General features: G+C 39.3%; 1 long non-coding RNA gene across 1 annotated transcript in view; it reads left to right on the forward strand.

Moving 5' to 3' along the window:
• LOC138824524 (uncharacterized) overlaps nucleotides 1–20735 on the forward strand; it is a 54879-nt gene extending 34144 nt beyond the window's left edge. Inside the window, exons 3-4 of the long non-coding RNA XR_011371109.1 lie at nucleotides 18739–18873; nucleotides 20592–20735. This is a non-coding gene — a long non-coding RNA (uncharacterized lncRNA). The remainder of the gene's footprint in view (nucleotides 1–18738; nucleotides 18874–20591) is intronic.
• The last annotated feature ends 3012 nt before the right edge of the window (nucleotides 20736–23747 follow it).

Below are 23747 nucleotides of genomic sequence, written 5' to 3' on the forward strand. Positions count from 1 at the left end.
TTGAAACCCAAACTCCTTACCATGCTTGAGCTTTGAAGGAGGAACAGTCTTATTGCTTTAGCCTTCTGACTAGCATCTCTCACAGAATTTTGCTGAAATAATCACAATGTGTAAAAATAATCACAACATATAAAAATAATTGCAATAAGATGATAATTTAGCAGTAAAAGGGAAATTTCAGACCCAGTTTAATCAGTTAAAGTGTCTCTCTGGTTCTTCTGATTTGTTGTTCATTTATGCTGGGCAGCTGGACGATAGGATTTTGCACGGGCCACAAACAATGAAATAAAACAGCAAGATGTACTGTATTTTACTGAAACGTACAATAAAGGGCAGCAGGGGACTAGTCAAAGCCCAATATCCAAAGACTGTAATTTTTTATCACTACTTTATTTCCTAAACCAAAATGTTTTTGGGGTATAAATATTGGATGGAAACAAAATGTACCACATTTGCTATTGTGAAGGCAATACCTAAACCTACTTTTTATTAGGATTTAATTAATATCATGTAAGTAGTTTTATACTTTTAGCATTTTATTATTATTTATGTTCTAACTGCTTTGCATAAATAGAACTATTCCTTGCTTATTTTTTTTGTTTTTTTACTACTAATAAAAAGTAATAGGTATAATAATTCAGGGACCGTTTGCATTTTGAGGCATTTTTCTGTGTGGTTCTGATGAGCTGAGCAAGGAGACAGAGCCCAAAGCAGAGCATAAGAAGCTTTAATAACAAACACAGGAAGCACTTCCACAGAACATTAAATGTTTAGGCAGGGATGACTAAAACAAACAGGAACAAATTAACATTTTAAAATGGTTAGGCACAAAGTCAGCCTAACCAATGACTACGCTGCAAGTAGAAAGATCAGTGCTGCTTCTGAGCGCCAGTCGAGTCTATCTGCTGACGGCCGAGCACCATATACTAATTAATAAGCACCTTTCCCTAATTAGCTCTAATTTCTTAGAACACTTAAGAGAATAAAAGAGCTTTATTGGTGATGGGCAGGAAGGCCATTTTTAACTGAATCACCAGGATTTCTTACATGTTCTAAAAAAAGACTCAGAAGTACCAGTAACAGAAGATACGTCAGTGAAAATCAGAAATTAATTTCTTTGTGGAAGTCATAGGTTTGTGATGTTCTTGAGGAAATTATTCAAAACTTCACACTTAGCTATCGGGGAAATCAGACTTGTGGTTATGCTCTGGTTCTCTATAGGGTCAGATCTAAAGCTGTATTTTAACAAATCTTTTGTACTTCAGATCTCATGTTCTTATCCTCATGCAAAGCATGTGGGAAGGAAAATAAGTTCCTGTGAAGAATGGAGTCTTTTTTTTTTCTCTTGAGAACTCTTAGCATTACACTTAAGTCACATGAGCATAATTGAAAAACTACACAACTATTCAAAGGGAAGTTCAGGATGACTTTTTATTGTGTGGAAATTACTGATCCTACAATGAGGAAGTGAAAAGATACCTTGCAAAATCTCAGTGCAAGTGACAACAAAAAGACTAAAGGGAATATTCTTGGTATTGGGATAACTTGGTATTGGGTGACTTGTGTTTTCCTATGCATATTTCTCCAATCCTCAAATTTTTTTTGTAATATGAAGAGATTATCTTTTGAGAATCAAACTATGTGAATAAAATTTATAGGAAAATAAAATAATAAAAATCAGGCTTAAAGATGCATTTTAATGAATTGTACTAAATCTTCACTTACTACTAAGAGAAAGCTAATATAATTTTTCTAATTTTTCAGATGGGATATAAATATTAGGAGGCGAAGTAATTACCTAAGTAGCAGGTTGTAATTCAGATTCAAATGGAATTCGTTCTAGTGTCTGTTCCCAGTCACTACTTGTGTTATCTTCAGCACTGGTCTTCATGTACATTTTATCTATGGATGATATGGATGAACAGATAAGGAAAATATAATATATGTATATATACACACAATAAAGTATGATTTATCCATAAAGTTTAACAAAATCATTAGCAGTAAAATGGATGGAACTGGAGATTGTCATGTTAGGCAAAATAAGCTAGAGTAAGAAAGGGAAAGATCATGTTTCTTTCATATATGGAATCTAGATTTTTTTTAAACAAAAGAATGAAAAAAAGAAGGAAGACAATTTGGGAAAAGGAAGAGGACCCGGAGGAAGGGAGCCTAAGAGAGTAATGGTGGTATGTGATCAAAGTACATTAAAAGACAAAAGGCAAGTGGGAAGGATATCAGGAATTCTAATCAGGACCAGCAGCCACTTCTCACCTCATGCAGGAGCCTGATGTCATCTTTCCATTTTTACCAGGACTACCCCTTTCAATGATTCTGCTAGTCTGAGCACATCAATGCCTGTATTTTGGTTCATACCAAACCAAATGAACAGGACTTCTGAGTACTACCTTCTCAGATCATGGTAGTAGCTCTATCCATTTTGTTGAGATCAACTTTTATGGGTGACCTTGGCATTTTCCCGAGGGCAAACTCTCCTGCTAACTTTTGGGGAACACATCTCACACAACCCCACTTAAACACTAAGCCAGTGTCCTCTTAATTCAGACCAGGTTTATCATTCTTTTTTATAAAACTTGAAAAACATCAAACCAAATACCTTCAGAAACAGGCCTGTTTCTACTTATATCACTTAATATGTGCTTGCTTTTTATTAACCTTGGGTTTCTTCAGAGTAGCCCCTGAAGACTAGAGATTCTGGTACAAACACGCTGTCAGTTAAAGTTTTTCTGAGATTTTTCATTTTGCTTCAGAAAAAAGCATTTTCTATTTTGGTGTCTTAGAGACATCTGAATAAAGCTTAAAGGGCAACTCTTAATTGGTTCCATCCTGTTAATAATGTTGTAGGAAGGTTTGGATGTTATGCTTATGACAAGCTAGGCCTCATTTCCATAGCTGCCACTGCTCTGTATTGGCAATGTTCAGTGATAATACAAAACAAGGAATGCCAGTGATAATCTAGATAGTCCAGAGAAAAGCACAATTGATGGCACAGCTTTATTTTTACTTTTATTGTGCCAGTCCTGGGGCCTGAACTCAGGGTCTGAGCTTTTGTGCTAAAGACTAGTACTCTACCACTTGAGCCATACCTCTACTTCTGTCTTTTTTAGTGATTAATTAATTTGTAGCTCAGACTTGTTTACAACTATGATCCTCAGATCTCATCCTCCTGAGTAGATAGCATTGCAGGCATGAGCCACTGGTACCTGGCTAAACATGATTTTCTTTGGCTAAACAATTAGGGAGAGAAGGCACTATAAACCATTGTTCATCCTCAAATGTTGGATAGCCTTGGTGTCACTTCTAGCTTTGTAAAATTTAGAGACTTTTAAAACCATGACTCCCATAGTTCTCCCATTGGAATAGGCAAAGAGTCCATGTTCTCTCTTCTTGAATCTGGGTGGACCTGTAAATAATTTCATCAATGGTGAGCCAGCTAGCACAGGAGAATAAAATAGTACATGCTCTCACCTGGTGATTTTATGATTCTTGCTCTCTGGACACTATCTCTGGATGCCTGGTGTTGGAGCCCAGTAGGTATGCTCTAGCTCATAAAAGCACCTGGATCAGTGCTCTGAAGGCTGACCCACAGAGTTCAGATCTCAAGTCATCTTCATTTAGAGGAAAGCATGAGAGAGGAGCAGACTGTAGAGAATCACATTCCACTGCAGTTTAAGTCTTCCTAACTGGACTTCCAGACTCAGTAGAGCAGCAACAAGCCAGTTCCCAGAGCACAGTTCATTTCCCATCCAAAGAGTCGGTGAGCATAATAGAACGGCTGTCTTCCACATTAAATTTGGACTGGTTGTTACATATACAGAGAGCCAATATAGCAAGCTTTAATTTTTCTTTTTCCCCAGCCTTAGTTGTTCAAATAATGTCTTACTATTTTGTTATTGCTGTTAACTGAAAAGTCCCAGTGAATATTAGAGGCATGTCAAGAAAAAGATAAATGGTTAGGAGATTTCTGAATGTGAAGTTAGAGGTTGAGGAACAACACAGGTTGCTGTGAATGTGGGTCCGTTTCTTCTGGCCTTTGGGGAAAATAATTCCTTAGGGAAAATGTTACAAAATAATTCCAAATGTTTGGATTGTGTGAAGAGTGTTGGTACGTTTCCTTGTGTAACAAAGCTGAGTTGTTCACAGCAGTCATTGGAAGTGAGCATTATGATCATTAGCATCTTTATTTTACAGAGTTAAGAGACTCATATTCGGAGTGGTTGGCTATTTGCCCCCAAATCACACAGCTGGTGGAGGCAGGAGTTAATTAGGGCCAGAACTCATGACCCCCAGCCTCCTGTCTGTTGCTTAGCTGGCCTCAATCGCCTTACAGGAAGAGGATTGCTGACCTTTTGGCATCTGGTGTTGCTTTATACTGTCCAGCTCTCCACCCTTCCTAGAAAGCCAGGAGCATCCAACCAGTCCCAACACAAAAGCTGTAGGTCTACCTCAGAAGTTGAGGGATGAAAATGAGGAATACTAGCTGCTATGTTCATTTCTCTGGGAAGAACACAGACTTTTGAGGATTTGTAGTGCAGACATCAGCGTTGTCCACCATGTTACATTTCTAGAAGTTTGCATAAACACACACACACACACACACACACACACGCACACACACACACACACCAAATGATCTCTACATTTCTGCTTAATAAATGGAATCTTTCCTGGAGTTTCTTGCACATGTGGAATACAGTTGTACTATTAGTTTTAATGTCTTTGTCTGCTAATCTCTGTCACTCTGGGACAGTTTCAACAGACCCAAGTGGGTTGCATTTTTCTGCACATTTCCTGTATGCCTGGTAATTTTTAATATGATGCCAGTTATTGTGATGATTACCTTGTTGGGTGGTAGATGCTGTTTTACTTCTACCTTTCTGAGCTCGGTTCTCAGATATGGTTAAGTGACTTACAGCCAGGTCTAGGCTTCTGAAGGGTCTGTCTTTGAAGCTTTGTTAGGTGGGGCCAGAGCTGCATTACATGTAGTTTTTATGTGATTTTTCTCTGCTCCTGAAGCTTTGGGCACCATTTTCCCTAATCTCTGGACCCACATGCACTGGTTAGTACTTGTCCTTGTGTTGATCTTTGAAGTTCTCTGTGCAGAGCTCTTCTCTCAGGTGACTGAGCCTGCATGACATCTGTAGACTCTCAGTTCTGTCTCCTCAACTTAGGGAGGCTACTGTACTCTGCCTGGAATTACTTCCCTTTCCTGTACCACAGCCTGGACTCTTTATCCACACAATGAACTGGGGCTATTATAGGGTTCACCTCATTTATTTTCCGTCTCTTAGGAACTATTGCCTTTTGTTATCTGATATCCAATGTCTGAAGACATTCATGTATTTTTTCCAGGTTTAGCTGTTTTAGGTAGGAGAATATCTAGAAACCTTATGTATTCTAGAGACTCATGAGATGATGCATCCACTGGTTGAAAATGGACCCCTAGTTAGAGATCCAGTTCTATTCTTAACTGTTTTCTTTCATTCTGGAAGTTTTGCTCTGGGAATTGTTGAATGGGATCAATTTATAGATGATTTAAGTACTCCAATCACTAAAAAAATCATCCTGTACAATATTTTAGGGCAATCTGCCCATTTTCCAATACTGAGATTATAACACCAAATTAAGTGTGTACACACTTTATGGCTAAGATGCAAATGCTAACTCATGCCTTCATCGTTCTTTATACTTCACTTTTGATTTTTAGGCATGTGTTTCTGGCACTTTATATCTTATTAAGTAGTTGTTACATATATACTATGTGCCTGGTGTTTTTTAAGTCACATTGAAGTCTGACTTTAAAATCTTGTATTGAAGGCAGTCCTTACACAATTAGGTGTCTCATGCTGCGGATTAAAATCAACTGTGCTTTCTTGACCAACTTCTTCCTCCTTCTCCTCCTCTTCTTCCTTCTCATTTTCCTCAAGACAGGATCTCACTATGTAGCTTGCCTCAGCTTCCTTGGGGTTATGATTACAGGTGTGTGCCATCATGCCCATCTCTTTAGACCTTCTGAGCATCCACCTACCTCTCTGACTTAGTGGCTTTAACTGTAAGTCGCCAATATTGGAAGCTCTAGAGGAGAAATCATGGCTCTCATGGATTTCTGGAAATAATCCAAGTGAACTCCGTGAAAGGACTTTGGTCCCATTCTTGTTTGAGGGGCCTGTCATCAGTGCAACCCTGTATCTCTTGGTCTCAAACTGGGGTCTCTAGGAAATATACTCTGAGACAGAGACTTGGGTTCAGAAAATTGTCAGGGAGAGGCTTCTGGGATCAATTTCATTGGGGAAGTAAAGGAAAGAAGACTAGGAACGGAGTAGCGTGAGGGTCTTAGCTGATTCTACAGGTGGTCTGGACCTGGGAGGATCTTTTCAAGTTGTCTTAGAATGAGGGAAGGTCTAAGCCTCCATATGGCCCTCATCCAGTTGGAGTTAGGTTGTCCCTAAAAAGAGCCATGACTGTGTATGAGGCAACTTTAGCCATTTCCAAAGAAGGCCTCAGCAGAAAAGGTCAGCCTCCAGCACTCCTAGACGCTGGCAAATGAGAATGTCAAACAGGATGATAGCTATAAGGTTTTGGAATTCTAGGTAGTGGTGTTTGAGACTGGGTCTCACTATGTAGTCCAGGCTGGCTTCAAAATCAAGTTTCTCCTACCTCTGTTTCTTGAATGCTGGGATTCTAGACATGTGCTCTCATGCCCAGCCCTTACTAGCTGTGAGAACTTGGGCAAAATGACTTATTCATTCAACTAGTATTTTTGAAATAGCTTTAAATTCTGAGGATTAAGAAATGTGAGGGTCAAGTTCAGACAAAGTTCTTGCCTTTATAAAAACTACAATTTTGTTGAGGGAGACAAATTAACAGATTCAATAGTAATAATGAAATAATGATAGACTGTCAGACAATGTAAGTAGCATACAATAAGAGAAAACATTTCTTAAACTTTGATGTGGTAACCCAATCATCTGGGCATCTTGTTGAAATGCTGGTTCTAATTCAGCAGGTCTGGGTGGAGTCTGAGAGTCTCCATTTCCATCAGACTCCCCGGTGGTAGTGGTGCTACTAGCTCAGGGACCACACTTTGGGTAGTGAAGTTAGAACCGTCATTAAGAGGTGGTGGTTGGTGGGAGAGGAAGGCTACATTAGAAAGAGTATCTGTGTGGGGAGATGTTTGATTTGAGGCCTGAGGATGTGACATCACTGCATCTATGTCTCAATTTGTTCTGTTCCAAGATAGGAATAATACCAAGAAAGTAGCACCAGCGCAGGCATTTAACATTGAAGTTGGTGCTAGCTCTTTTACACTCTGGTTGTCCCACCTCTTCCTACTTCCTATTTCCCATCTTTCACTGTTGCTGATTGCTGCCATGCTGTCAATATAGTTTCTCCTTTACATCCCAAGAATAGGAATTTGATTGGCTGAATCTTGGGTTAGGTGGGAGTCCATTTTAGGACTAGCTACCCCATAGGCTACTGACCAGCCTGGTGATTTGCTGGTCTTGGCTTTGTTACCCTTTACTGGTCAATCAGCAACAGCTGGAGGACAGTGGAACCATGATATGAACATATATGCCTAAGGCTTCCCCTCAGTAAAGGCTACAGATAGGTGCTAAGGATATTGTGCATATCTCATTCGGTTTCTGGTCCCTCTTTTCAGGGCTGTTTGTGGTTTTATTTCCTTTAATGGATTTGGAGTTCCTGGAGGGCATGAATTTGATTTTTCTGATGCCTTGCAAAGTGTTAGGCATACAATACAAGCTTAGTTGTATTATGGGAGCTTATTTAACAATATTTTAGAAGCACACCTAGTTTAGAAATATGACACTTGAAGAAGCATGCCTTGGGGAAGGTTTGGAGGAGGGAGTTGATAGAGAGGGAAGTTTAAAGATTATATCAATAGTCACAGAGGAGAATGCTTACAGGGAAGGGCACTTAAATAAGCAAAAGTTTGGTGGATGATGAAAGACATTTTAGGGAAATAAGCAAAAAATATCTTGATGTTTTCATAAAGCAAACTAAATTAATTGATAGTTTCCCCTGCTGCAGGTACAAATGGGCATTTTATTTCATTCTTCTGTGTAAATCTTAGGTGTCTTATGCTTATGTGTATATACACACAGATGCAAACATACAACATATAACAAATACATCAAAATACATCTGCTTATATATTTGCTTTAGAGGTACAGAGGGGTAGAAGTCCAAAGTCCAGAATGATGAAAACTTATGAAGTGACTACTCTCATGCTGTGTGTGTGTGTGTGTGTGTGTGTGTGTGTGTGTGTGTGTGTGTGTGTGTGTGTGTGCAAGAGGGTATAGATCTTATTTTAAGGTTCAAGTCCCCAGGTGTCCTTCCTCCTCTTTTCAACTGACAGTTGTGGTTGCACAAGGACTCTGGCTGGCCCTGGTAAACTGCCAGTGAGACTCAAACAAACAACCACTTGTGGCTGTGGATTTCCTCTTGGCTCTGCCTGGGGGTAGCAGTTGGTGTTGGGGGGAGTTTAGAGCTGGAGGAGAAAGCTCAACTTCGAAGGGTGCGAATTCTGACTTCTAGTTTTTCTGCCCTGCCTCAATGTTCATCACTGGCTGGCAATGTTAGCTTCTCCTCTAGACACAAATATTGTCTAAGATTATTTTGGAGGAGACTGGACATCACTTAACATTTTAATGACTGTGGCTCCTGATGCTTCACATACTTTGGGAAGCATCTGAAGTTTCCTTCTTTCCATCTTCATTGAGAAACATTTGGCTTCCAGTGAATGACACAAATAAATAAGAGTTAAGGATAATAGCTACTGTCTTTAAGATTCCTTCACACTTAAAGAACTTTTTATTTTTTTCCTTATTGTAACACAACAAATTGATTCGAATATTTTCATCATGCCATTGCTAAAAATCACAACTTTCCCCCCTAGCTCTAGAATAAAGCCTGTGTTTTCATTGCTCAACATTTAAACTTGGCCTTCTATCTGGCTGTGAATTCTTTCCATCCTTGTGTCCTATTTTCTAATCTTACCAGAGGTTCTTGGCTATCATAGTTCCTTATTGTGATCCTGCATTCTCATTCCCCTTTCCTGAATTCACTAGTTCATCACACCTAGCCCTGTCTCTTGTAGCTTCCAGGATGATTTCTCTCTTATGCTTTCCAAGCCGGTTTCTGGATCCTTATTAACTGTTAACCTTCTCTGTATTATTTATAAAATTTTGATGTGTCTAGGTTCTGTTTCCCCAAGTAAGACTACAAACTCCCAGAGAGCAAGGGTATTTAGCTCAAAGCTCTATAGATCAACGAATCACTAGGATTTATTATGAAGAATGCTGATAATTGCATTCTGCTAGGTAAGAGGAATGCTAAAACCATTACAATGTTTTGTGAAAGCTATCTTGAAAGTCTTCCTCTTGAAAAGTACTTGAAATTAACAATATTTCAATAGACTTATCTTCTGGGCTGATTTGACAGACAGTCAAGGTAGTACAGTGGGAAGACCTCTCATGGGGGTGACAAGAGCCTGGATTCTGTTCTCATCTTTTCTGGAAATTTGGTCTATGGAGTCTCATGAATGAACCTGTATTATTTTCCTGGAGCGCAAATCTGCCACTGTAAATTTCAGAAAATATCGTAATCTCAGATTGAATTAATAGAAAGAAAGGGCAAGGCTGGGGCATGGCAGGGCACTGTTAAACCTTTGCTCTTGTTTTCTTGTTTTCTCTCATTGACCTTGTCTCCTCCTTTCTTGCTCTTTCTTTTTTTCCCCTTTAAGTGTCAGTAAACCAGATAGTGATCTTGATTTCTTTTATTCCTTCCCTTGTTCTAACCACACTTTGGCATGTTCTCCTTAGATAAACATTTCTCATGCCACCGGGGCTAAGTGCTCTGAAGTTTTTCAGCTTACTTGGCTTCCACATTCTTTCATTAGGAAAAAAAAAAAAGAAATGAACTCTTAGTCCTGGGAATATATACATTTTTTTCTTGTAATTAAACAGTGCATTTCCACTTTAGAGTGCCAAGTCTTCCAATAACAAGACCTTATTCATGGCTCATCTGCTGTCAGCTCACAAGACTTCTGGGGAGGGAGATGGAAGAGAATGCCTTTAAATCACCCCATTTTAGAGAGTGAGAAACCAAGACCCTCAGCCTCAGTCATTTAACCCAGGAGCAATTCTTGGCCAGTAAGGGAGTAAAACACGCTGTTCTTGTTTACTGGCCCCTTGTCTAACTGCAGGCATAAAACAAGTTTGAACAAACTGATCCCCATAAACTCAAGAAAGTGCTGCCCTAGGGATTAAGGAGGTGCTGAGTGAAGGTGATGAGGTGATCTCATTGCAGACAGGTGAAAGGAAGAGGAATTATCCTCCTGGAGACTTTTCCAGAACAAAGAAAAGGGAAAGCTCTCATTTAGGCAGGACCAAAGAGGAGATTAAAAAAAAAAAAAGGCAATGAGCCACATTGAACTCTATTTATTGGTGTCCATTCCTAACCACCAACCTATATTTATCTACTTTAGATTTCCCAGCTTTTCCTGGAGAGCTGGCCAGAGATAGATTTCTTCTGAAGCTAATAAAGCTTCCTTTCACACCCTGGGAGGTCTCATCCAGGTGGGTTCACAAGATTGTATTTTCTGGTAAAATTTAGATATTATTCTTTTTTAAAATTAATTAAGTTTTATTATCTACTTTTTATTTTTTAAAAAATATTACTGGACACTTTCATTAGTACTTTACATGGCTTACCTCCTCTGATTTGTTTAATTAAATGATTATACAAAGGGGTTTCAGTCTGTCAGTTTGTGTGTACAATGCATCCTGATCAATGCCACCTCTTCCATTGTTCTCCTCCATCTCTTCCAACCTTACCTATCACCTTAACTTACCCAGTCCCATTTTTACACATGTACATTAAATATTCTGATTGCATTACCTATCTTTCCTCTAACCATTCATTTTCCTCCCTCCCTCCCTTTGACCTCCCCCTTTACAACACATTTCAACTTCAATATTCATTTTGTGAAACTGTTAGTTGTTCAAAGGCATTACAGCATTGGAATCCTTTACAGCATATACCATACTTTAGATAACATACTTGTGTGATTCATATATATATATATATATATATATATAGATGTACATGTATGTATGTATATATATGACTCTGTTTATGTCTACACATATATTTGTAATTTAGACCCAACTGCCACCTATGAGGGAAAGTGTGTGCTTTGCTTGTTTTTGCTTTTTTTGTCTCTCTGAGTCCGACTTACTTCATTAGCATATTTTTTCTAGGTCCATCCTAGAATTTTGAGATTCTCTCAAAGTTGTATGTGTTTTAGGCCTCATGAAATCTGAATTTGCTCCTGGACTTTCCCCCTGATAGGAAGCCATTTCTCTTTCTGAATGGGTCCTAAACTGCACACCACACCGTGTGCTTTCTTTGTGTCCTTTCATGCATTGTGGTTTGTGGTCATTTGGAAGAAAGCTCACTTTTGCGTACTTATTATGTAACCAGCCCTTTGATAAATACCATCAGAGCTCAGACTTACCACATCTTACTTTGAACAAGCAGTGGAACAGGTTCAGGAGGCCAAGTAATTTGATAAAGGTCACTTGGCTTGAAAGCTTTCCAAACCACATGAGAATCCGTCCTTTGTGAATAAGCAGTGGCAGGTGAGGGACAACAGGATTCTGGGATAAAAGAGAAAAAATTCTCCTTTTTACTCAGTGTACTATTCCTGTTCCTCTCCAGATATCTTTGTCTCTTCTTTCTGTGACTCTAATCAATACATATTTATGAAGCCTGAGGTCTCTGCAAGGCTTTGGGAGAGGTACTAAGAGGAGATGTGCATGGAATCTGTGATATGAGCCCAAAAGATGGGAAAGTATACATAGCTGTATTGTTATTGCACCTGGGTAAGAGCAGATGTCATGAAGAATGTCATGACATTCTGAGTGTTGTGTCTTGATATGCCGAGGTGGACCATTTTAGGGTATAACTCATCACAACTGGGGCTTAAAACTGTGGGTGGAAGCTTCTTTAGAAGAAAAGTTTCAAGACCCCCCCCCAAAAAAAAGAATGTGCAAATATTAGTGACACCTAGAGGTGATATTGGGCTAGATGTTCACCAGTAAAAAAGAATATCTTGAGTTTTGACCAGTGGTTTTAACCTGACTACTGGAACTGACTGGCATTCTGGTTATGATATGTGTCTCTTGTCTTGGAAGTCTATGAATCAGTCTAATTACTTGGGACCTACTGTGGAGGTCTTGACTCAGTAACTCAGGAGGGAGGATCCAGAAACAATAGGCTTAACCATTAGTTCCCATTGTAGGTGGCTCATGGGATGCCAATAGAGAGCTCATCATACACAGAAGGGAGATACTATTTACAGCCAATGGATGGACTTTTTACAAAGAGGATAGCAGAGTCTTTTGGGCATAGCCAGGCTTTGTGGTTCAGAACATGAAATCTGCTCCCAGACTGCTCAGATTCAAATCCCAGCTTCATCACTTATAAGCTGTGTAATCATGGGCAAATTCCCTAATTTTAAAAGCTCAGTGTCTTCCTCTGTGCAGTGAGGATGATACTCAAGTTCTCACAAGGTTATTGTAAGGATCGTATAAGTTCATCTACATCAAGCTCTTAGAACAGTGCTAGGCCCTGCTTGGTGTTATACTTTTCTTTCAATAAGAACAAATTTTGCTTACAATGGAGTTGTAAAGTTAGAAATACTGATTTTAGTGGATTTCTGATGAAAATTGTTACGGAAGGAGTGAGGAAACAGAATGTAGGGAGCTATTAAGAAATGAAGTAATTAGAGCACTCTGCCTTCTTTAACTGGTTATATGCAAGTACAGACCACGTCCTGCCCAAGCACCAACAAGGTTCTTGCCAGACCATGGACTACTCGCATTAGTTTCCCAAACACAATGTTTACTTTTTGCTTCTAGGCCATGAGGTCTGGTTAATGCTATAGAGGGAATCTTCCAGAAAATGTCACATTCAACATCAGCACACCTGCTTCATACACCCTGAGCTCCAAATGGATAAAACAAGCAAAAAAATTGATTTAAATTATGCAGGTGGAGGGTAATTAAATATTGATATAATAATTATTAAATTATGCAGGTGTAGGCTAGGTTTATGTGAAACTTCTGGAATCGCTGCAGGAGCAGTGTAGACAATGAAAAACCCTGCATGGGGCTCTGAGCTGGAAGACAATGCTGTGAAGTTATGGTTGAACTGGGCAGCTGGTTAACTTTGCATCCATTTGTAAGTATCTCTCTGGATGAGCTCCTCCAAGCCAAGGGCAAGCTTCTCCCAGATGGCCTGAATGCATGGAGGAGAAAGCCACTCTTCCCAGGCAGTCTTAAGAATGAAAAGAAAATAATAGAATGGATCTCCAGGCAATTATATTTTCATTTAAAACCATGCTCCTAAAAGCAACAATGATAATCCCACTTTCACCTGTCAAGTAACAAGAATGATTCCAGAGCCAGAATGAAACGACTCTGAAATGAACACATGGTTGAGAGAAGAACGCAAAGAAAGGTCTGAGGGGATGTGAGGGAGAATCATCTCAGGTCTGGACCAGAAATGTGTTTGTAGACAGGCAGGGATGGGCAGACGCATGATAACTAGTTTTTTGGAGGAAAATTCTAGTTTTGAGGCAGTGAATTTTTATGTTTGACCATTTTGTCACTTGTGTCACTAAAAAAGAATGGGCCAGATGGTAGTCTCTAGAATGTTTTTCACAGTGTGGCGTCTGCAGAGGGGTTTACCCTGGTTGGCCATTAACAATCAGTCTGAACAGCTTAAATGAGAGTCCAACGTTGAAAGGCAAGAAAGCCAAATGTGAAATGACCTTTAATTTCAAATCTCAGATGCACTTACATGTTCAGTTTTAAAAGCCACAGTTGACAGTCGTCAGCAATGGATAAGATGCTAACTTCAAGTATCTGTTTAAATAAGCCAGTTGTTTCCTCTTTTTATAAAGTGAAATAAATGTTAGACCAAAGAGCTCTGATATATTGACAACCAGTGTTTTGACTTTGGCATGGAGGGTTTTGACTTAGGAAGGTTAGTCAAGAGATTCTCAAACTAGAGAGGGCTTCAGGCTCTCCCGGGGGAACTTGTTAAAATCCAGACTACTGGATCCCACCAGTTGGGACTACTTCAGTAGAAATTCACATTTCTAACATTTTCTCAGGCGATAACTCTGATGTGAGCTTGGGAACCACATGCACATTAACTTTTCTACATCTCTTGGTTTTATTCTGCTCTTAACACTGCTTAAGATAGAAATTCTTTTGGGAATCTGATGAAAACCATAGACCTTTTTCTCAGAAAAGAAATACAGAGGTTAGCTTAGATGCTTGTGGTGATGAGGGGTTATTCCTGAGGCATACCACAAATCTCTTGCTCTTGTCTTTTTCCTTCTTTTTTTTTCTTTTGCCAGTCCTGGGGCTTGAACTCAGGTTCTGAGCACTATCCCTGAACTTCTTTTGCCCAAGACTAGCACTCTACCACTTGAGCCACAGTGCCACTTCTGGCTTTTTCTGTGTATGTGGTACTGAGGAGTTGAACCCTTCATGCATGTTAGGCAAGCACTCTACCAACTAGGCCACCTTCCCAGCCCATCTTGCCCCTGTCTTGTGTAGAACAGAAGTCATCAAACTCATTCTCTAAATATCTAGATATAAAAATAGGTTGGGTTTGTGGATCATCATGTTTTTGTAGTGAATACTTAGCTTTGGCCTCATAATGGGAAGCGATCAATATACAAAGGAGGAAGTGGTGTTGTAGTCCAAAAAAGTTATTTTCAGAAGGAGATGCTGACCCACCAGCTGTAGCTGTAGTTTTCCCTGATCTAGAGATTGGATTTTAGAGCAACATATATGTAGGTTGTTAAGGTTCATCTTTCATTTGTTTCTGCTTTGTTTTCTCATTTGTAGAGTATAATGATTCTTGCTATAAAATGGTGTGCTGAGAATTAATTGAGATAATATACTTATAGTTCCTGGCATTGCCCTTAAATGATAATATCTTGATTTTTAATATTTTTAAGTTAATAATAAATGCTAGTGTGAAGGTCATAAAATGAGTCACACAGGATATGAATCACATAATTTTGTTATTATGAAGACAAGAGGGGAACATGGGAATTACCCAAGTTCAAATGAAGAACTAGGAGTGTGGTATTTTGTAGCAGAATTATAAAACAAGAAGGATGGATATCTCATAAGACCCTGTACAACCCCCAGCCAGTGTCTTTCTTTACAAGCCCATCCTGCCAACTGTGCATTGACCCCAGCTCTCCCCCTTGGTCAATATGATCTTCAAACAAATCACCTTTCCCCTTGTCTTCTCTTCATACCATTTTTCTGGCCTCTATGTAAGTGTCATTTTCTCAGAGAATAAGATCCTGTTCTCTTTTCTCGTGGCATTTATTAGATTTTGTACTTGCTTATTTCCTTGGTTATGAAAATCTTCCCTATTTGAATTGTTGATTCTCTGAGGTCTGGACCATGTCTCTTGTGGTGAGCACCACGAATCCAGAGTCAGTGCTGCGTTGATACTTAGCAGGTGCTCAAGAAATATTTAGTGAATGAGTAAACGGATTTTACCCAAAGCCCTTCTTGGCTCAAAGCAAAATAGTGAAACTGCCTTTGCTCCCCCTCTTAGTGCTACTGTCTTTGGGTAAAGGTGGGGAAGGTGGAGGAATGGAGGTGGGGGGTCCTCTTTCTCATGTTCTATGTCTTCCACTGCTTTCTGTCATGTTTCACGATCATGTTCCCACTGAAAACTCTTCATGTCTCCCCTCCCAACTGTTATACAATCCTCTGTCAAATCAGTTCCACTTAGCCATACTAAGCAAGGGCTTAGTATGAACCTTCTACCCTGGGGCTAGATAGAACCCCTGAGACTATAAAGTCTTAATACCAAGTACAGATCTTTATGGTGGGCTTCTGGACTGAGGCACTTGGATGGGTGGGAGGCATTTTTAAAGAGGCTCCATCCATGCCTGTGATCCATCCAATTACAGCCCCGAGCTGGCTATCTACTCTGAGGCAGTCTTGGGAAAACTTATCTATTTCCCAATACTTACTGATACAAAGTATGTTTTGTAGGAATGCCAGTTTAGGAGCTTTTCATTGTTGCTGAGATGGCTCTTATGAGTGGACAAGGAGAATGTTAGAATAGTAGTAGCCACCCATTGCTACATTTCTTGGTAAACTCATCACCTTCTCAATTGACTAGGATCAAATAGGACCACAGGAAAAAATCTGCAAAGAGAAATAAGCTTAAAAATTTACCACCCACAAACAGGCTCTCAATGAACACTATCAAATAGCTGCTCACCATATATGGCTATTGGTACTTGAGTGTGGCTACTGTGACTGAAGGGTTGAACTTTTTTTTTTATTGTAATTTAATTTCAATTCATTGAAGTAGCTGCATGTGCAGGGCCCACTGTGTGGAGCGTGGAGCTTTAACATTAGGGAAAAGACATAGCTTACTGAAAGTTTAAGAAATAAATTTTGTGGCTGACACTAATTGCTCTATTCTTTGTATCAGAATCTTGACTTTGAGGTGTTAATAGATCCAGTTTGAAAGCACAGGCAAACCTGTTTTATCAGACTTTCTTGAAACTATGGGAACTTTCCATTCCATATGGAAGGTATTCCCAAGGCAGTGAAGCCATAGGGCTCTGTGCTTTTTTCCCTCTCTTCTTTCTGCCTGTGTGATCACCTGTCATACACAGTTGTACCACAGATACTTTCCACCAGCAAGAAGAAAGCTACATGCATGTTAAAAATAATGAAAAAAAAAAAAAGAATTAGAAGTCAGACTCCTAACCCCTTCCTTATCTTGCTATACTAATCTTGGCCTCCCTAGCTCTACACTTCTTGATAAGTGGGACAAATAAAACTCTAACTCTTGATATTTGTAGGAGAATGTGTCATGATAGGCATAGATCATTTTTGACAAGTTCTGGTTGAAGCTAGGTTTACACTGCTATGTTAAACTTTCATATTGGATCCAGAGTTAGTGGAACTGATTATAAAACTCTGTATAGGTATTGCTTGGGAAACTTGGAAAATGAATATAGGCTAGAGCTACAGACTAGAAAATGTGTCTTCTCTAGTCATTAGTTCTCAAAATACCAACTATTAGGTGATAATAGGAGCACATTGAAATAATATAAGGCCTTTCCTCCTAAGAATTTATTAGATGTCTTTAGATGGTTGAAAACAATCTCAGAGGGTGCTTCTGGAAGCATGAATACACTGGATGGGGCCTAGTCTGGATACAACTAGTGCAAGATCGAACAGATAATCCTATATTTACTTCATTTCCAATTGTGATAGATAATCTTGCTGAAAATTTGCATAGCAATGCCATAGTTCATTTCCAAATGTGTGGTGACTCTTTGGGTGACCAAGTCTATTTCTCCCTACCTTATAGACCATAAACTAACCACAATACACACATTTCTGCCACAAAGAAAAAATATATTTTACACTCCCAGGCTTTCACTGAATAAAGACATTTTTGAACTGAGCCCCTTAAAATATCAATGTTCCACATTACTCCCAAGACACAGATATAAATCTTTATAATGATGCATTTTACAAGCAGCACTCTGGAGTCTTTTCTGATTGGTAATCACAGTGTTTCCTTATTAATACTGTAAAAAATGTAAAAGGCATAAACATTTTGCAATCTATCTGTTCTTTCTGTGTGGGCATACATCAGGGGCTGCTTTAAGCATTCTTAATGGTTCACCCATCACATTTTTTATGAGTTTATATGGGAAGAAAATTGTACCAGAAAACTGAATTCAATGACTGCCATTCTATGAATAAATTCTGTTATCTTTGATACACTGGGTGTAATAAAAACATACAAAAGTTAAATTTCAGCATCCTTGTGGAGTTATGTCAACTGTTTTTAATGTCAATAAAACAGTGCTGTTTCCGCCAATATCTTTTCCCTCCAAAAAATACTGCTTGTTTTTCAGGTTATGTTTTCATTAAAAGAGCTTGTTTTTAACAGCAAGAAGCTGCATATATTTGCTAATTTATGTATACTACAAAGTTTGATCAAAATGAAGAGTTATAATTTTAAAACATGGACCCAGTAAAATTCCATTTGTACTTTAGATGAAAGATTAAAATAAAAGTCAGGTGTCCATAAAAACATCTCTTATATAACTTAGACCTGAAAATTCCTTGATCAGGCATATTTGTATGTATTTTGGGGTTTATACAATCTCATGTGTTTAGAGGGCATTTTTTATACAGTAATGTTCTCAGTGCCTTTTAGAAGTAAGATTTTGCCTTTATGATTATCTCTGAAATTCACCCCACCCCCCGCAAAAAATGAAATGACCCAAGTCCTTTGAAATAGAGTATATTTTCCTGATCTACTTAATTTCCATATTTTCACATTGATTTACTGTGTTTCCTCCATATACTTCACAAACTCTAAGCCGTTCCTTTATACATGGGGAGTCTAGAGCTCAGTCAGCCCTCATCCCCTCTTCAAATAGGAAAAGGATGAAAATGATTTGGACAAAAGCACAGAGGTATATACAAAAACATTTATTCCTAGGTCTTAGAGTCTAAATTTCTCTTCTTTTCTGGAAATAAGCAGGTAATTGAAAGAAAAAAATGTCTTCTTAGTTGTAATACATTTCAAATCATCTCTAATCTACAGTGATCTCTTCCATTCTGGCCATAAGCAGAGATCTCCTAGGAAAATGAAACTTCCGGAAAGGAAAGGCAAGCTGCAGAAACATGTCCAGAAGACAGGCTTTGGAGTAGCTCCTGGCTCACCCTAACTTCTTCCAAGGTGTTGACTGGTTTATTTTCATTAATGTGCTAAAACATCTTTTCCATGGCTACCAGGCCTCAGGACTCCATCTGAGAAAATGAGTGTTTTGTTTTCTTTGTAAAGTAGACATGAAGATGCTTATTGGTGAATAAGATTCCAGAGTTGGCATCCTTGGAGGTTAATCCTGATTAATAGGTTCTTGGTGTATAATTTTGAGGTTGAGGTCCTGGCCTCCAGCCAACCCTGCAATTATCACCAAGTATTAAGACACACCTTGTAAGGCACCATGCATGGCTCACTTGGACAACATAAATGACACCTTATTGCCAGAAAATACTCATTCAGCATCTGTCTTCTAGTCTCACTTTCCTCACAATCTCCCATACTTACTGGCACTGTGAAGAGTTGTTATTTCTGAATGAAATTTGCTGAAGTTTTGCCTTGATCTAGTGTGACTTTCAGCATTAAGGAGGAAGAACCAACATTGCGCAAGTATTTTCCTTCTAGAGAAGTTAAGCCAACATCAAAGTGTTCACATTTGGGCACACCTTGCACAAACTGAGACTTTAGATGGAAAAATTAATCTATTGAGAGTTTATGCCTTTAGCATTTTAATCTAATAAGTATGGAAAACTCCATACTATGTCTTCAACCATCTTTGGGGAAATGTCTTCATTATGCACTTTCTTTATCAGCAATAGCCAGTAAAAGTTTGACTTGGAAGTATAAGAACGATGAGGAATTTCAAAATAGCAGTCCCCTATGGTCATTTCAAATTTCACTTGAAATCCCTGGTCTGCAGATTTGCACAAATGGCAGCCCATGTGCTGATTAAGATCAAACTGTGTAGGTAGTTGAATGAGTCAGGCGTTCTTTGGATTACTGGCTCCCAAAGCTCCTATGGTTTCTCTGAGTCACATAATCACCAGAGAGGACTTCGACAATAGATTGAATTGCTACCACACTGGAGAACAAACTCTGTTACACACAGAAAGTGCTGTGTGTAGAAACTAACGGAATGAGTTGTAATGGTAAAGGAGCTTCAGGAATAGAACTTACCCTAAAGAAGTAAGTAGTTCAGTTAGAGAGTATCAGCTCTCTTTTACATATCAGTGGTTTGGCATCCAATGAGTGATTGAGGGTTATGAACAGAATTCCAAATACTTCACCTGTACCGACATTGGCACCATCTTCGATTCCAACACCGACTCCAACCCATATCCCAACTTCAGCCACTATCCAAGAAACAGCTCTCTCATGTTGCATTTCTTTGAACATTCTGGGCCTTGTGGTGCATTGTTTATGTACGTGATGGTCTATAGTTCTGAATTTCACTCTTTTCCTGCTTTGTTTCATCTTTCTCCTGAGTACTTTGTAAGTTCCAAGCAATGTCTTGCTCAGGCTTGGGTCAAAAAGAATGACTATCATGACATAGAGCTGCTTCTTCAAATCTGTACCTACATGTTCCCAAAGCTACCCAGAGAGTATTAGTCCAAGGATTCTACACATTTTGGATATGTATAGAATATGATTGAAGAGGAATATCAAGAAACCAACTGAGATTATTGGAATGCCCCATTTCCTCAGTCTCCTAAAGACTTCTTGTCATCCTGGTATATCTAAAGAGTAAAAAAAATTTCTAATACAGTTTCAGAGACAGGAGAAGCACACTATCTTTAAGGTACAGCTGCGTTGTGTCTGAGAGAGATACTAACTTGGACTTCTATTGATTCCAGGCCCTAGCCATGAAGAACTACCAAGAACTCACTAACCCTGTTGTTGTGGGATCAGCAGAGATTCAGTATGTTAATCCTCCCAGCATTTTCATTTTAAGGAATTGGCATATTTCTTCAACCTGGGTTTCCCTACATTTCAGTAATAAAATTTGTGATACATGCTCAAAAAATTGTTTTTAATTGGAGAGAGAAAAGTTACATATATGTGTGTCAAAGTGGTCTTACGGTGTTTTTTGAGATGCTTTCTTGACTTGTTATTACTACTAAAACATGAGGGGAGACCCTAAGCATTGAACTGTGAGCCATAGAAGCGGCAGCATGCTAAGTGGTAGCATGGTGTAGCAACTGGACATCCTCGGAAAAGCTTACCCCCAGCCTTCCCCGGAAGCACAGCCTCTGCCCCCTGATCAAAGGTGGAGTGAATGTTTCAGTGCAGATTTCTGCTTTGGCAAAATCCCAGGATGTAGGAGGCTGAACCAGAGCCCTCCAGCCAGGTGCGTCCGGCCAAAGCTACCATGCTAGGGCCGGGTGAGGCTCTGAGGGGGCACCTGCCTGAGTTTGGCAAGAGTTCTAAGCAGGCTGCCTAATCCTGAATAATAATAATGACAACAATAGCCATGATAATGGAAGGCTTTGTGTGTGCGATGCATGGTTCAATCCCAAAAGGTCTAGGAACTCCACACAAGGTCCTGATAAGTATTATTATCTCTTGGGAGGGGACCAGTTTCCCTTGTGGGCAAATGCAATGTTGGCAAGGAAAGCACCGGAGAGGAACCGAGAGCAGGTAATAATAATGGTATCAAATGCTAATGCCCGAAGCCAGGAAAAAGGACAAACAAAAGCCAGGGTTGAGGAATCGAGGTTAAAGGAGAAATTTTCTTTCCCATTTCTCTTTGGATTTGAATTATCAGCCCCAAAAAACAGAGCACAATATCTCAAGGAAAAGAGGTGATCCCCATCATGGAGGCCATTTGTTCTGTGTGCAAGGTGAAGATGTCAGGTCTGCAGGAGAGAGGCTCAAGGGCCTCTGTTGCTAATGTGAGGGAATATGGTCACATGTAAGGCAAGCAAAGATCAAGTCAAATGAGATGAAGATAGCATCTCATTCTTGTTTTCAGTAGTAGAGCATAATAAGGAGGGGTGGAGACTATGGTACACTAAACACAAAAATAAACTTAGCTGTACTCAGATCTAACCAGTGCTGGCCCATGAAACTGGCCCTTTCCGTTTTGGAAAGAACTCTGTGATCACTTCCTCTCCCTCTCCCTTTCCTTTCCCATTCCTTCTCCCTCTCCCTTTCTCCCTCCTTCTCTCCCTCTCTCTTTCTCCTTCTCCCTCTCTCCTCTCTCTTTCTCCTCCCCTTCACTCTGGAAAATCTATAAGATGTTGTTAAGCGAAACGAACCCCAAGAGAGGGACAAAAGTGTTTTTTTCTTTCTTGCTATTGTTTCTAACAGATTTATAAGGTACCATGTGATTTTTTTTGTTGCTTTGTATGTCCCTCCCCCATGATATAACCCCTGTTTCCACTGTATTTGATGTTGGTATAATTGGGGGAGGGGAAGAGAAAAAACAAATTGTTTAAATGGGGATACAGGTTGACCCATTGTAACAATGAGATATACAATACGCAATGTTGAAAACGAAGTTTACCATTTAGGTGATGGCAGGGGGTGAGATTGGTAGTGTAGTTGTGGAGGTAGGAGGGAGGGGATGGTAGGGGAAAAATCAAATGAGGAGGCAACAATGCTTGATAAGAAATGTACTCATTGCCTTGCTCATGTAACTGTAACCCCTCTGTACAGTATTTTCATAATAAAAACTTCTTTTTAAAAGAATTTGAAATATTGGTTAACTATTTTGAACATTTTCAAATGTTGTTGGCCTATGGATTGTCTCCTAAGATAACCTTTCAGTTATCTTCAACTTAAAAAAATGTTTAGCCTCATTATACATAGGGGGTTTTAGGAGAAAGAGTTGCTCTTGTCAAACTTACCTCCAAATTTCATTTATAAAAATCAAAACAAAACTCTATGCTGGGTTGGGAATGTGGTTTAGTGGTAGAGTGCTTGCCTTGAGCAAAATGAAGCTCAAGAACAGTGCCCAGGTTCTGAGTTCAAGCCCCAGGATTGCAAAAAATAAATCTCTATGCATATTTTCATCTGAACAAAGCTTTCACGTGAGAAATTGTCACAAACCTAACTTTATATATAGACTGAGAGACTGAGTTCCCATAGCTAGTAAAGCTTCTGACACAATGGGTGTGAGTAGTGAATTTGTACAAAGAAGAAAGAAAGGAGGGCAGGCAGGGGGTGAGAAAGGGGGGAAAAGGAGCAGTGGAGGAGGGAAGCTAGAAGAGACAAATTTTGTTCTACTGCTATTTGTCTCCAGTTGGTCTCACCTTCACCAGCCTCTTTATCTACTGAGTTTCCTCTTATTCTCATCTCACCACATTCACAACCACACCCCAAGCAGCCTCATGGGGCCCCTGCTTCACAGTGTCTAGAACAGGTGAGCCTAGGACATCCTTTCTCTTTCCCACTGTCTTCTTTTGTGTCCTTGAAAGGGGTATACCCATACTATGTGTGGCGTGGGCTACAAATACTGTAGTAGACAAGTCAATTATTTGGTTCTCCCTGCTCATTTCAGTTATTGTTATGAATATCTGCATGCTATTTTTGCTGTTGCCTTTTCAAGATACTTTTTTTTAAAATTTTATTTGAGAACATACTGTACAGAGGGGCTACAATTACATGGACAGGATAATGCATACATTTCTTACCAAGCATTGCAGCCTCCTCCTTTGTTTACCCTTCACCTCCCTTCCCAGCCTCCCCTCTCCCCTCACCCAATTATACCCCCCTCTCCCCCCACACACCGACATTGTAAAGTTGATTTTGACATGACATTTTGTACTTCTCATTGTTGCAACAGGTCCACCTGAATCCTTAAATGACTTGTTTGTCCCCATCTCCTCCACATGTTATACTGACATCAAATATAGTGAAAGCGGGGGTTACACTGTGGGGGAGGGACATACAAAGCAACAAAGAAATAATCTTATAAATGCGTTAGAAACACATGCATGAAAGAAACGAAAACATTAAAATACATATTTAAGGGTTCATTTTCCTAACATCACATTATCTGACCTTTT

Source organism: Dipodomys merriami, unplaced genomic scaffold (genome assembly GCF_024711535.1).
Source record: "Dipodomys merriami isolate MVZ:Mamm:240054 unplaced genomic scaffold, mDipMer1.0.p SCAF_13, whole genome shotgun sequence".
Lineage (NCBI taxonomy): Eukaryota > Metazoa > Chordata > Mammalia > Rodentia > Heteromyidae > Dipodomys > Dipodomys merriami.